A 15,170-nucleotide genomic window follows, 5' to 3' on the forward strand; every position below is an offset into this window, starting at 1 on the left:
TAGTAAATGACTTGCAGGTTAATGCAGATAGAGGCCGTTTATCTATTCTCATCCTCTTAGATCTAAGTGCAGCATTTGAAATCATTGATCACAATATTCTTATAAATCGCCTTAGTCAATGGGTGGGCCTCTCTGGCAGTGTCTTAAATTGGTTCGAGTCTTACCAGACAGGTAGAAAATTCTTTGTTAGTTTGTGATAATTATACTTCAAAGACACATGATATTCTATATGGTGTTCCACAAGGATCTATCCTGGGTCCACTGCTCTTTTCGATCTATATGCTTCCATTAGGTCAGATCATCTTAAGGCATAACGTGAGCTACCACAACTATGCTGACAACAGAATTTATTTATCAGTAGCGCCCGATGATCCTGACTCTCTTGTCTCACTGACACAATGTCTTACTTGTGTTTCTGAATGGATGAGTAGTAATTTTTTCAAACTAAATAAGGAGAAATCAGAAATCTTGGTGATTGGCAAAAATGGATAGAGTGAGTGTATTAGAAATAAAGTTGATCTATTAGGCTTGAACGTTAAGACAGAGATAAAGAATTTAGGGGTAATTATTGACTCTGACCTAAATTTTAAAGCACATATTAATCAGATTACTAGGACAGCATTTTTTCACTTAAGAAATATAGTAAAAGTTAGATCGCTTATAACTTTGCATGATGCTGAGAAATTAGTTCACGCTTTTGTTTTTAGTCAACTAGATTATTGCAACACAATCCTCTCAGAACTACACAACAAAGACATCAATCGATTGCAACTAGTGCAGAATGCAGCTGCCAAAATCGTAACCCTTAAACCGCCGGAACTGGCTATAGTCAGTTCCCAATGCAATTTGCCAGCATGCAGGAGCTGAGTATATTCAGCAACGTACATTCATTGAATGCCACAACTGGCTATAGTCGCTTCCCAATGCAATTTGCCAGCACGCCGGAGCTGATCAGTCAGTGCTGTACATTTGTTGAACAGCCAGCTCATGACCACTGCCTCCCCCTGCAGCACTGCAGCATCACTGTCCCTGGCATTCAGCCACTGCACTAGACTAGCCTGCAAGCATCAGCGCTTACCTCTGTGTGCTTGCATGCAGCAAGTTCAAGTGCAGTTGGCTCAGCGATTTACTGAATTTCATCAATGGTGTCAGTTGCACCTTGTACATATTATTCCAGTAGTTTTTTTAATAATTTTTACAGTTCATTGGCAGTGTGTAAAATGATCAGTGTTGCAGTAATTGTGATGCTCTTTGCATGAAAAAAAATGTGTTCCATTAAAATTTCACTTTTTCTTGGTGAATTGTGACATTTACTTAAAAAGTACAGCAAAAAAGTATTTGGCATCCAGGGGTGCATTAACCCCCAAGTATGTGGCAGTTTAAGTGTTAACTAGGAAAAGAAAATTCAAGCACATCTCTCCAGTTTTGATGTCACTGCATTGGTTACCTGTGTCATTTAGAATTGACTTTAAAATACTGCTTATGGTTTACAAAGCCTTAAATAATCTCGCTCCATCCTATATCTTGGAATGCCTTTCACCTTACACTCCAAATCGTAACCTTGGATCTTTAAATGAGTGTCTGTTCATAATTCCAAGAGCTAAACTTAAAGTAAGTGGTGAGGAGGCCTTCTGATGTTATGTACCTAAAATCTGGAATACTTTACTGATAGAAATTCACCAGGCTAATGCGGTGGAGCATTTTTAAAAACTGCTAAAAACCCATTCATTTGACATGGCTTTCTCATAGCTATATTTTAATGTAACCCTGATATTCTGTATATGCATTCAATAATTAGTCCTCACAGGTGGCGCAGTGGTAGTGCTGCTGCTTTGCAGTAAGGAGACTGTGGAAGATTGTGGGTTCGCTCCCCGGTTCTTCCCTGTGTGGATAGCAGTTTGAGTACTGAGAAAAGTGCTATATAAATGTAATGAATTAAAAATTATAATTAATAATAATTTCATGGCTCCAAAATCCATATTAACCCCTACTTTCTCTGCTGTTGTGTTTCCGGTTTTCTGTGGTGGCGATCTGCACAACCACTAGCTGATCAAACCACTGTGCAGTCCCTACATTGATGGATTGAAGGCCAGAGGTCCACATGACCATACATCACATCATCGTCAAATTCCTCCATGTAAAGCCTGAAAACCACGAGGACTGATTGAGATCATTTATGTTAGGTAGAATGCCTAGAGGGGGCTGGGCAGTCTCATGGCCATGGAACCCCTGCAGATTTTGTTTTTTTTCTCCAACCCGCTGGAGTTTTTTTTTGTTTTTTCTGTCCTCTGTGGCCATCAGATCTTACTTTATTCTTTGTTAATTAGTATTGCCTAATTTTTATACATTTTTCTTTTTTCATCTTGTAAAGCACTTTGTGTGCAAACGTGCTATAGAAAAAAATGTTGTTGTTGATCTACACTTTGTAGTTGATATTTACTGTACATTTAAAGTGTAATGTAAATAAAAGCATGTGCTGCAAAACTAATTACACCTGTCATTCAAATAGAAGCGGCACCATGGAGCAGTCATAGACATCTCTGTGGTGAAAAGAGAACTCAGCGATTCCTACAGAGTTCGGCATGAACATCCACTGAAGTGCTGCGGCAACAAAAAGAAGCAGGCTAAACAAATCTGGACCTGTTTTCAAAGAAAGCATCTCACTCTGCCAGCAACATCCCTCCCTTCCTTGCGAACACATTTTTTCATGGTCTGGATAAGTAATCTGTAACCAAGTCATTTTAGTCCCTACATAGCACATTAAACCAGTTTCTTAAGTGAAAATAATAGTTCTTCTGTCTGTACTAATCTTCCCGTCACATAAGCATAATTCCCATCCATAACTCATTTAACATGTACCTCGTCCCTTAAAAATCAAAGTAAACACAAATCCCACTTGGTTCATTTAATATTTAACAACTCAAACCCCTGAACCCACAATCTGCCCATTGTTAGCCATAACAACAATTGAATTTGTCAGTGACATCTTTAGTTTTGTTATATGCAAGAAACAAGACACACATTTACTTTTGATATATCTTTATAAGTTATAATAAAAACAGTGGTAATAATGATAAGAGGGAAAAGGGGAATATTTATTAGACATGGGCTGAAAGTGGAAAGCGCAGAGGTGGCGGGCTCGCTGTACTTGTAAATGAACTATGGTGCCACCCAGGTCACATTGTGATTAAAGATCATATCTGCAGCCCGGACATCGAGTTGCTAGCAGTAGGACTATGCCCATACTACATGCCCAGGGAGTTCTCAAATACGATCGCCCTTGTTGTTTTTTATTCCTCCTTCAGCAAATGCAGCGACGGCATGTGATGTCATCCACTCGGTCACTGCGGGACTCCAGACGAAACACCCAGATGCATTCATCCTCATCTCTGGAGACTTAAATCACGTTTCCCTTAACAACACACTTAGCCGTTTCAGCCAGTTTGTTAATTGTCCTACCAGAGAGGATAAAACACTGGATCTATTGTATGCTAATGTTAAACAGGCATACAGTTGTTCAGCCATCCCACCTCTTGGGAGATCAGACCACAATCTTGTGTACCTTCCTCCTCTTTATGTGCCACTTGTGAAGAGGCAGTCAGCCACTCTCAGGACTATGAGGGTGTGGTCAGAGGAAGCCAGTGTAGCTTTACTGGACTGCTTTGAGGCAACAGATTGGGACGTTCTCTGTGAGCCTCATTTGGAGGACATTGATGGTCTCACTGGATGTATCACAGAATATGTTAACTTCTGTGTAGTCAACACTATACCTTTAAAATCTGTATGCTGCTTCCCTAACAACAAACCATGGGTCACCAAGGACATTACAGCTCTTCTGAATGAAAAGAAGAGAGCATTTAGGCCAAGTGACAAAGAAGCAGTGAAGATGGTACAGAAACAGTTGTCTGTTAAAATAAAAGAGGGGGGAACAGCTATAGGATAAAGCTGGAACAAAAGCTGCAGCAGAACAACACCAGAGAGGTCTGGAAGGGCATGAGGGCAATTACTGGTTTTAATTCAAGCTGCCAGAGGACTGAGGGTGACAGAGAAAAGGCAAATGAATTTAACCAGTTTTTAGTAGGTTTGACAGCATGCCTCAGTCCAACCTGCCCTGCAGCTCCACCTCTGTGGCTGACAATGTATCCCTGGACACCACCATCAATACCTCACCTGCTAACTTTTCCCTCTCCCACCTCTCATTATAGGGGAAAGAGTGCGGTGAATCATTACCTCCTACCCCCTCCTTACCAAATGAACCCTACTTCACCCCTTGTTCTATCCATAACACTGACACAACCAGACCATCCACCACCTTTACAGAAGACCAAGTCGTGAGAGAATTACACAGACTTCGTTCTGACAAGGCGGCAGGCCCTGATAGCATCAGCCCAAGGGTGCTTAAAGTCTACGCCTCACAACTCTGTGGTGTACTACTTAGGATTTTCAACTTAAGCCTGAGTGTTAAAAAAGTGCCAGTGCTATGGAAAACATCTTGTCTGGTTCCTGTTCCAAAGAAGGCACATCCTAGTGCCCCTTCTGACTACAGGCCAGTGGCACTCACTGCACACATCATAAAAGTCTTTGAGAGACTAGTCCTGGAAATACTTCGCCCCCAGGTTAAGTCAGCACTGGACCCTCACCAGTTTACCTACCAGGCGAGGATTGGAGTCGAAGATGCAATCATCTACCTGTTGCACCGTGCCTACAGTCACCTAGACAAGCCAGGAGGAACTCTCAGGATTATGTTCTTCGATTTCTCATGTGCCTTTAACACCATCCCGCCAGCCAGACTGGGGATAAGCTATCGGAAATGCGGGTGGATGCTCCCTTAGTTTCATGGATCATGGACTATCTGATGGGAAGGCCACAGTTTGTGCGGCTACAGGGCTCTGTGTCTGATACCGTGCTGTGTGGCACTGGTGCTCCACAAGGGACAGTTCTGTCACCATTCCTCTTCACCCTGTACACTACAGATTTTAGTTACAACACAGAGGGCTGCCATCTGCAGACATTTTCTGATGACTCTGCAATAGTTGGTAGTATCAGACATGGAGAAGAGACGGAATACAGGAAGGTAGTGGACAATTTTGTTGGCTGGTGTGAGCTGAATCAACTGCAGATCAACACCAGTAAAACTAAAGAACTGGTAGTTGATTTAAGAAGATCACAATCTCCAGCCACTCCCCTGTCTATTAAGGGTATGGAGGTGGAGATAGTTGAAGAGTATAAGTATCTAGGGGTGCATATGCGCAATAAGCTAGACTGGTCCAGGAACTTGCTGGCCATATACAAGAAGGGTCAAAGTAGGCTGTATTTCCTACGCAAGCTCAGATCTTTTAGTGTCAGCAGAACCATGTTGCCGATGTTCTATGACAGTGTGGTTGCCAGTGCCTTTTTCTTCGCTGTGGCATGCTGGGGGTGCAGTATGAAAGTGGCAGATATCAGGAGACTAAACAAACTAATTCAGAAGGCATCCTCTGTGATAGGAGAGAAACTGGACAGCTTGGAAACTGTGGCAGATCAAAGAATGTTGTCTAGGCTTTGGTCTATTATTGAAAATGCTAATCACCCACTTCATAGTGTTGTGGTTGGACAGAGGAGCATTTTCAGCAGTAGACTGACTAGCATCAAGTGCTCCACTGAACATCACAGAAAATCCTTCCTCCCCACAGCCATCAGACTCTATAACTCCTTTTCCGGTCATTCACCCATACTTTAAGCTATTACCCTTTTTCTTTATTGGATATCCAGGTACATTTTTCAAGTACTTGAAATATACAACATACTATCTGTTCTTGTGCAATAAATTGTCTTCTCTTCATATGAGAACATCCTTATTTGTTCTCAGAATGTGTAATATTAACTTAAGGTGCAACACTCTGCACTCTAGTTTGATACTTACATTTATTATACTCTGTTTATACTTTATACTTACTTTATTCTTGCTCTTAGTGTAACATGTCCCTTGTCTGTTGTTAAGTTGTAACATAAGTAATTTCCTTCAGGATTAATAAAGTTTTCTAATTCTGATTCTGATAACAGTTTCAGCCAACCCCACACCTTCCAAACACCCAGCATTAAAGTGTGAAACTTCATTGTTAGTGCTATCATATGTGCACTTCTTTTACTTGTATTGAGTTGTTGGGCTTTTTACTGTCAAGAATTGTTTGAGTTACTGTTTAGTATTATACTGTATAGGGATAACTTAACTTTTTAACTCAATATGGAAATGCACACACATGCCTGTTAAATTACACTGCACAACAATTTTTTTTAAAAGTCTTGGTTCCTGAAAAGTGTTTGTTGATTGTGACAGGTACTTACTGAGTATGTACAATTATTAGTTTTTGTTTTACTGCATCACGTAGGACATTTATATGTTTACTGACAATAACGTATTTAGTCACGTTTATGTTTCACATAAGCTATTAAATTCAACAGAATTAAAAGTGTTTTGCTCCTGATTTTCTTTTGTAATCAATGTCTGGTGCATCACGTTGCAGTGTCCAACAGTACTCAGCAAGCATTGATGGATTCCAGTTGCCCTGGTATCGTTTCTCCATCGTAGCAATGTCCTGGTGAAACCTTTCACTGTGTTCGTCACTGACAGCACTGAGATTTGAGGGGAAGAAATCCAAGTGCGAGTGGAGAAATGAATCTTGAGTAACATGTTGCACTTCATTGTCTTGTATGCTTTGAGAAGATTGTTTACCAGCTGAATGTAGTTTGGGGCTCTGTAATTGCCCAGAAAATTGTCAGCAACGTCTTTGAAGGCTTTCCAGGCAATTTATTCCGGCCCAACTAACAGATCTTTAAACCACTTATCACTCATAACATGTCTGATCTGGGGGCCAACAAAAATGCCCTCTTTGATCTTGGCGTCAGTTATTCTTGGGAACATCTGTCTTAAATAACGAAAACCTTCACCTTCCTTGTTCAGTGCTTTCATGAAATTCTTCATAAGTCCCAGTTTTACATGTGTGAAGAGGAGGCAAAAATATCTTTGCTGGGTCGACAAGCAATTCATATGCCACATTTTTCTGTCCTGGAACTAACTTTTTACGGAGTGCCCAGTTCTGTCGAGAATAGTGCGACTCTTTGGCACGGCTGTCCCATTCACAGATGAAACAACAGTACTTTGTATAGCCGAGCTGCAGTCCTAGTAACAGAGCAACAACTTTAAGATCTCCACAGATATTCCAGTTGTACCTGCTATACTGGACGTGCTTCAGCAACAGTTCCATATTCTCATACAATTCTGTCATGTGTGCTGCAGAGCCAACAGGTACTGAAGGATAAACATTGCCATTGTGTAGCAGAACAGCTTTCAGGCTTAACATTGACGAATCAATGAAGAGACGTCACTCTTCCAGGTTGTGATCACAACCCAGTGCCGAGAACAATCCTTCAATGTCACAACAGAAACAGAGACTGTCGACTTGTGCAAAAAATTTGGTTATATCATGATGTCGGCCTTGAAACATAGAAATTTTTATACCTGGTGACAGCAAACACCATTCCTGCAGTCTCAAACCCAGCAGCTCGGCTTTTGCTTTTGACACACCCAAATCTCTGACCAAATCGTTCAATTCGGACTGTGTTATCAGATGTGGATCGCCTGATGAGCACAGTTCAAAATCCGGGTCAATGTCACTGTCAGTACCCTACATTGCAGTTTCTTCATCTGGTTCGTCTAAGGTACAATCCTCTGGTGGTTTCAGAATTGGAAGACTGTCATCATGTGGCACTGGTCTCAGTGCTGAAGGCAGATTACGATATTCAATTGATTTCTTGTTTTTGGAAGAGAAACCAGACACATTAGTCAAATAGAAGTAACAGTCTGTCACATGGTCTTTCTGTTCTCGCCATATCATCGGAACAGCAAACGGTATTGTCTTTCAAGTGACTCTGAGCCAGGCTCTCAGACTGACAGCACATGTCGCACAGCAAATGTGAGGCGCCCATTCCTTGTCTTGATCACCAATTGTGCAGCCGAAATGCAGATGATAAGCTTTCTTCACAAGAGCAGTAATCCAACGTCTCTGAGGCGCAAGTGTATATTCAACACAGATATAGCAGAGTGTATCGTGGCTGTTACGACATTGACGAGACATATCGCCATACACCAAAACGTCTATAGCATCAAGGTTACTTACTGTTATATTGCTACAGATACTATACTTTATTATACTGATACTATACATACACACCGACTATCTATATTAACCAAATGAGCAGGATCAGTGTATGCAAGCCACCTTTATAGCATGCTGAGACAGCTTTAAGCTCATTCAGACCTTCCCAGGCATGCCCAGGATGTCAATTTCCACAGAACAGCTTCCAACCTGGCCTGATTCCATGCCTGGACATGCCCAGGCTACACAAAACATTGTTGATAAGTCACTTACGAGAGTACAAATGTTTGGATACAAATATAAGAAAAAATCATGGCAAAACTGAAGATTTCTCTGAAATGTTATGTGATGGGTAAATGTTGATGTGATATTCGTGATCAGCACCCAAAGGTCTATAAGAAACACCCAACAGCGTTCAAGAGGCAAAAACTTTGTTGTGCTGTGATACTGAAATGTCTACATTTACTGTGTCCATTTTAGGAAATAGTAACTTTTAATTTTGTCCCATTATTGTGCATTATAATTCCTCTGTGGCATGTATTATTCATCATTACTGGCAAGTCCCACTTCATTGAAATTGTCTCATATACTGTATATTCAAACATTTTAAAGGGAAATTTTATTGAACTAACTGTAATAGATTTGTCATTTTCTTAAAATGACATTTTCTATGATATTGACAGTTATTGACAGTGCTGTAATTTTTTCATGTCATTTTCTTAGTAGAGAATGCATAACTTTAACAATGCATTCTTTTGTAAATTATAGCTCAGGAATTTTTTTGATACTTCCTAAAGACAAGTGCTTCTCAGTTTATTTATAAATATATTTTGAAACTGTTTTATTTGAATTTAATCTGAATTATTTTTAAATGTTACCTATGTTTGTTTCTCGTGTTGATATGTAATGTTTGGTGAGAATAAAAATAACAAATTGCATAGTAGTTATGGGGGCGGCACGGTGGCGCAGTGGGTAGCGCTGCTGCCTCGCAGTTGGGAGATCTGGGGACCTGGGTTCGCTTCCCGGGTCCTCCCTGCGTGGAGTTTGCATGTTCTCCCCGTGTCTGCGTGGGTTTCCTCCGGGCGCTCCGGTTTCCTCCCACAGTCCAAAGACATGCAGGTTAGGTGGATTGGCGATTCTACATTGGCCCTAGTGTGTGCTTGGTGTGTGGGTGTGTTTGTGTGTGTCCTGCGGTGGGTTGGCACCCTGCCTGGGATTGTTTCCTGCCTTGTCCCCTGTGTTGGCTGGGATTGGCTCCAGCAGACCCCCGTGACCCTGTGTTCGGATTCAGCGGGTTGGAAAATGGATGGATGGATGGATAGTAGTTATGGTGCATTTTGTTGATAATCAACAAAAATCATTGAAATGTTGTGCTTTGTAGATTTACGTTTGACAATGGAATTTTTCAATACAAAGTAGATTCATTACACTTCTATAAGGAACATTGTCAGTATTCTTCATTGCATTTAGTCACAGTGTAGTGCATATCAGTGCGGGTACAGTACACAGAGATATGACATACGAGAGCTCAAGTAATGTGAGACGAGACATCTGATGCCCAGACTCATCTAATAAATATTGCCATCTTGTGATTTTTCTAATTATTGACAGTACTGTATTATTATTATTATTATTATTGAACACATACATAAAGACATTTGTCATGATTTTTGTGTATGACAGAAAGAATGATAAAGACTTGAGTGAAACTTAGTGTTGAGGACTTCTAAAAAGTTTATAGAGGTGCCTGCTTTGAGTAACACAACTGCTAAGGGGCAGGGGAAACATTAAATGTGTCAGAGACGAGGACAGTGTAACTGGAAGAAGGGTTAAGAAAGCAGATAGGAAAACTGCAAGGGCTATCATTAATTCTATTTAAATACTGTATATTATTTTTCTTCTGTGCTAGAATTAGGATGACTTCTAATTTACTGTCCACTCCCCAGCTCTTGAAGGAATTGATCTTGCTGGTAAGGTCAGATGCTTTTTTTGAAAGTTTGGAAAAAGGTGTATTTATCCAGTCTCTCCTTCTTGCAGTCCTGCAAATTACAGGAAACACTGTTAATGTCACTGATTCTGTTTACAAGACAACTACAGTATAATTAGTTATGCAGCACATGCTTTTATTCACATTTCATTTGGAAATCAACAATACATATCAGCTACATATTTAAAAATCACTGAATACTGACAAAGCTTACTAAGGAGTGTCATGCACATATACTGGCATGATGACCACATTGGCTTTGTGAACCCTAACTAGAAGTGTCTCAGACTCTCTGACATGACTGAGATGGGGTAGTCTTGACACTGGATTATTTTAATATGCATGCTGTTTACCCAAAATATGCTCATCAATTTGATTTAGATTCTATGTGGACATGACTCAACATCATGCAACGAGGTGTGTTTCATAAATTATTCATGGTGTCTCTCAAAAAATTTGTTAATTTATAAATAAGCACTACATAACTAATTTTATAAGATATCTTTATTATTGCTAAGGCAATGCTTCATGGATGAATCCCAGCTACAGACCGCAGGACTCAAACACTGAACAGACTGAGAAGGGCCACTGCTCTTACTTTTGAGGCAAAGAGGATCTGCAACCTATTAGCCAACCAAATCAGCTTCTAACTCTGGGGATGTGAGTGAGTGACGCCATGATGCTAGTGTGCCTCAAGACTGATGTGAGATATAAGTGCCACTGGTCTCCACTAGGTGAACAGGCGCCTGTATACTTTGGAACAGGAACAATGTGGGATGTTTTCCACAGCAGCAGCACTTTCTGAAGCCTTAGAGACAGACTGAACAGATGACAGAGGACACCATAGAGTTGATCAGCACAGGCCTTAAGAACTCAAGTACTGACTCCATCTGGTCCCACAGCCTTTCCTGTATGTAGCTTCCTCCATTGTCTCCTTACTTGGTCTTCAGCAATCAGTTAGCGGTTACTTGGAATGCTCTGCAATATCCATTGATAAACAACAAGAAATGCTCAGAAGGAATTTGGCTTACAGCCGTGAAGGAGAACATTACTTTAAGAAAAGTGACTAAACATGTGGGAGCTTGGTCCGCATTGCCGGTAATAAGTCGGACTCGTTTCCTGTTGAGGTTGGACTCCGCCAGGGCTGCCCTTTGTCACCAATTCTGTTCATAAGTTATATGGACAGAATTTCTAGGTGCAGCCAAGGAGTGGAGGGGGTCTTGTTCGGTGACCTCAGAATCTCGTCTCTGCTATTTGCGGATGACGTGGTTCTGTTGGCTTCATCAGACAGTGACCTCCAGCTCTCACTGGAGCGGTTCACGAAGCAGCGGGGATGAGAGTCAGCACCTCTAAATCCGAGGCCATGGTTCTCAGCCGGAAAAGGGTGGAATGCACTCTCCGGGTTGGGAGCACAGTGCTGCCTCAAGTGGAGGAGTTCAAGTATCTCTGGGTCTCGTTCACGAGTGAGGAAAGAATGGAGCAGGAGGTTGACAGATGGATCGGTGTGGCATCCACAGTAATGCAGGCTCTGCAATGGTCCGTCGTGGTGAAGAGAGAGCTGAGCCAAAAGGCGAGGCTGTTGATTTACCAGTCGATCTACGTTCCTACCCTCACCTATGGCCACGAGCTTTGGGTAGTGACCGAAAGATCGCGGATACAAGCAGCCAAAATGAGTTTTCTCCGCAGGGTGGCTGGACTTTCCATTAGAGATAGGGTGAGTAGTTCAGTTATCTTGGAGAGACTCGGAGTAGAGTCGCTGCTCCTCCGCATTGAGAGGAGTCAGTTGAGGTGGTTCAGGCATCTGGTTAGGAAGCCTCCCTGGGGGGGTGTTCCGGGCATGCCCCACTGGAAGAAGGGATTATATCTCCCAGCTGGCCTTGGAACGCCTTGGGGTCCTCCCAGAGGAGCTGGAGGAGGTGGCTGAGGAGAGGGAAGTCTGGGCTTCCCTGCTTCGGCTGCTGCCCCCGCGACCCGACCTCGGATAAGCGGTGGATAATGGATGGATTAATAGATGGACTAAACATGTGACTGTAAAGAAAAATAAAAAATAGCTCATTCATCATATGGTACAATACCTAATTGGACAATTCTCATTTTAAGCGCTTAAGAATGCAAGAGAAATTATTCTGCCCCACACAGTTTTGCCAAGTATTGTAATACTGAGTGAAATCTTTAACAGCAGGCTGGCTGACTGCCACAAAGTAATTCTAATAGCAATGCCTCTTCCAAAAGTTGTAACAATAGACCAAATCTCATAAAGCAGTAGTCAATATCAATTTGACCCTCTTCAGATAGTCCCTGGACTAATTTATAGTCTACATCTATTAATATTTTCTGAGAAAGAAAGAAAATGTTTTCTATAATAAGCAGAAGGATGCTACTTGGCTTGTTCAATACCATATCATATGCCAACACGCCAAAGCATATAATCATGTTAAATTGCATTGAGCTTTCTAATAAGCAAAAATTAACTTCTCCTATATTTAGCAACCAATAAAAAAATCATGTTTAACAAGGGTAATCATTTGTACTGTACATTTAATCATTTTAGAGATGTGGGCTCGGATCTGTAAATCTAAAGTGCTATTATATCTGAAAAGATATTTAAATAGAAAGAGTTTGATAAGAGATGAAGAAATATTTTTGATGCCAGTCTGAAATGATGAGCCTATAAAGCAAAGTATTTTAATGAATTTGAAAGCAGGCAATATGCAGCTTGTAAGGCCTTTGATTAAACTGCAATAATCTATGAAAAGTACTCCAGATATGAGTAATAAAAATGGGTTTCCTGGTGGAAGAAAGCCAAAATTAAGAATTTAGCTTTGGAAGGTGGTCTTCTTTTTTTTTTTTTTTTTTACAAGAGACTGCTTTAGGTGTATAATCTTTTCGTTGCCATTTTTACAGTACTGCCTAGCTTCCAGTCACTCTATTTAGGTAGAAGTAATCTTGAAAAAAATGTATTTCTTCAAAATATTGAGTTAATCAGGTCATTAGGATAAAACCCAGTGTGTTCAACCCCAAAATGATTATGTAATCTTTTTCAAAATTAGAAAACATCCTGTACATATCCAAGGCCTGTCTACGTAGAAGTTACACGTTATTACTATTTCTGTTTTTTTTTAGCACATGTTTTACGTAAACTGGTAATTCTATATTGACCCACTGAGTAAACAAGCTGATTTTCCATCCTGGTTTGTCTCCAACCTTGCAACTGATGCTAACAGGATCTATCCCCTTAAGAACACGGATTAGGCAAATTTGAAAATGTGTTTACGATGTTAAAGTTTAAAAGGGAATAATATCTTCTGCTAATTAATCTATTTTCCTATTTTAGATCTTCGTTCCTTTATTTATTATCTAGTCCTGCCCTTGCTGAAAAATGTGCATATTAGGAGCAAAATTATGAAATTTTACATTAAATTTTACATTCATACATTTTACATTAATACCTCTGCTTAACAGTTTAATAACATTCAAAAAACTTCACATGTAAGTTATGATACTAAATTACAACCCATATGTGAAGTAAGCTTTTAATAAGGGAACTTTTTTCAAGACACAGTTTAATGACGCAAGACTGTCCTAAAATTGAATGCTGAAATATAGTGGGTAAATTGAAAGAAACTGCTAGGGTCACCACTACATGGCAGGATCAAGAGAAACAGAAAGGGTCTTTTTTACTACTTTTTTCTCAATGACTATAAGCGTAGTGCCCAATGGACAGCAAAATTGTTACATAAGTCATGGGTTAGTGAAGGTGAGGCTAAAGTGTAATCTTCTTTGGTCTCATCCATTGTTGGAGATGGACATGTAGGGGGAGTCCTGTTAGCAGCAGTGTTATTTTATTCTTGTTACTTTCTCATATACGTAGTGTAGAAAGTATAATAATTGCAAAAAATGTTGACATCGAGATTTTAATGAATCTCTGCACTCCTGAACATGTTTTGACCATTTTTGCAATTATGCCTGTGTGTGTGTTTGTATCTGTGTGCATGCATGGAAACACAATAACTTGAGAATGCTTTGAGCTAGATAAATGATGAGGTAACTGAAAGTGGTATATTACTGACCACAAAAAACAATCAGATTTGAAATTTCAGTTTGATCGGATTACTGGAAGTAGCTCTTTACCATATAAGCTTACATTATAAACAATGAAAAATGACTGAAATTTAGTAAAAATCACACAGATATGAAGTTTCATTGAATGATATACAGTAGATTAGTTTGGCAAATATTCATATTTATTTACAAAAAAAAACTATATTAACAAAATATAATATAGTATTATAGAAACAAAATTAATGAATTTATATAATTTTGTAATGACTAGCATTATATACAAATACAACTCATAGGTACTGAAGTTTTCTACGTTTTACTTGGAGTCTTTGTTCTGTAACAAATGGTTCCCTGACTTATACTCTGTTATCTGGGTTATAGAGCACATCTTCAAAACAATAAAAGAAAGCTTCCACTTCCAATAATAATCTCCTGCCACTCATTTTTTGTCTTTTTCTATACTACAAACACTCCTGCTTATTGCCTTCTGACTCCCTACTCAAAACTTCCTTCCGCCGCTCCTTCCCTTTTCTCCTAACTTCTCCTGTCACTCATCTCCTGAGAGGCGTGTCCACCCCTCACAGAACAGAAGCCCTTTACCCAGTCACTTACACAGCTTTCTGCCCTTTCTGCTCCCGCACAGCACATCACAAGCTGCGTGCACGTCACATTATATTTACAAAACATAACAGAATGTTTTTAACATTTTATTGAATTTATTAAAAGCAAGTAACATTCCATACAAGCCAGTCAAACATGACAAAACTAAATTTAAATCAACCTAACAGACAGTGAAACTTTAAGAGTAGAAAAAAAGGGGGAGAAAATATTATTCTCCAATTCAAGTGCTTATTCTAAAATGTTATTGACTAGCTCTTGCCAGGCTTGAAAATTGTTTTAAACAGATCCACAAAGTGAGAATTTGATTTTCTCCAATTTCAAGTAGTATATAACATCAGTTACCCACTGACTTAAAAGAGGAGGGC

This window comes from Erpetoichthys calabaricus, chromosome 8 (assembly GCF_900747795.2).
Source record: "Erpetoichthys calabaricus chromosome 8, fErpCal1.3, whole genome shotgun sequence".
Lineage (NCBI taxonomy): Eukaryota > Metazoa > Chordata > Cladistia > Polypteriformes > Polypteridae > Erpetoichthys > Erpetoichthys calabaricus.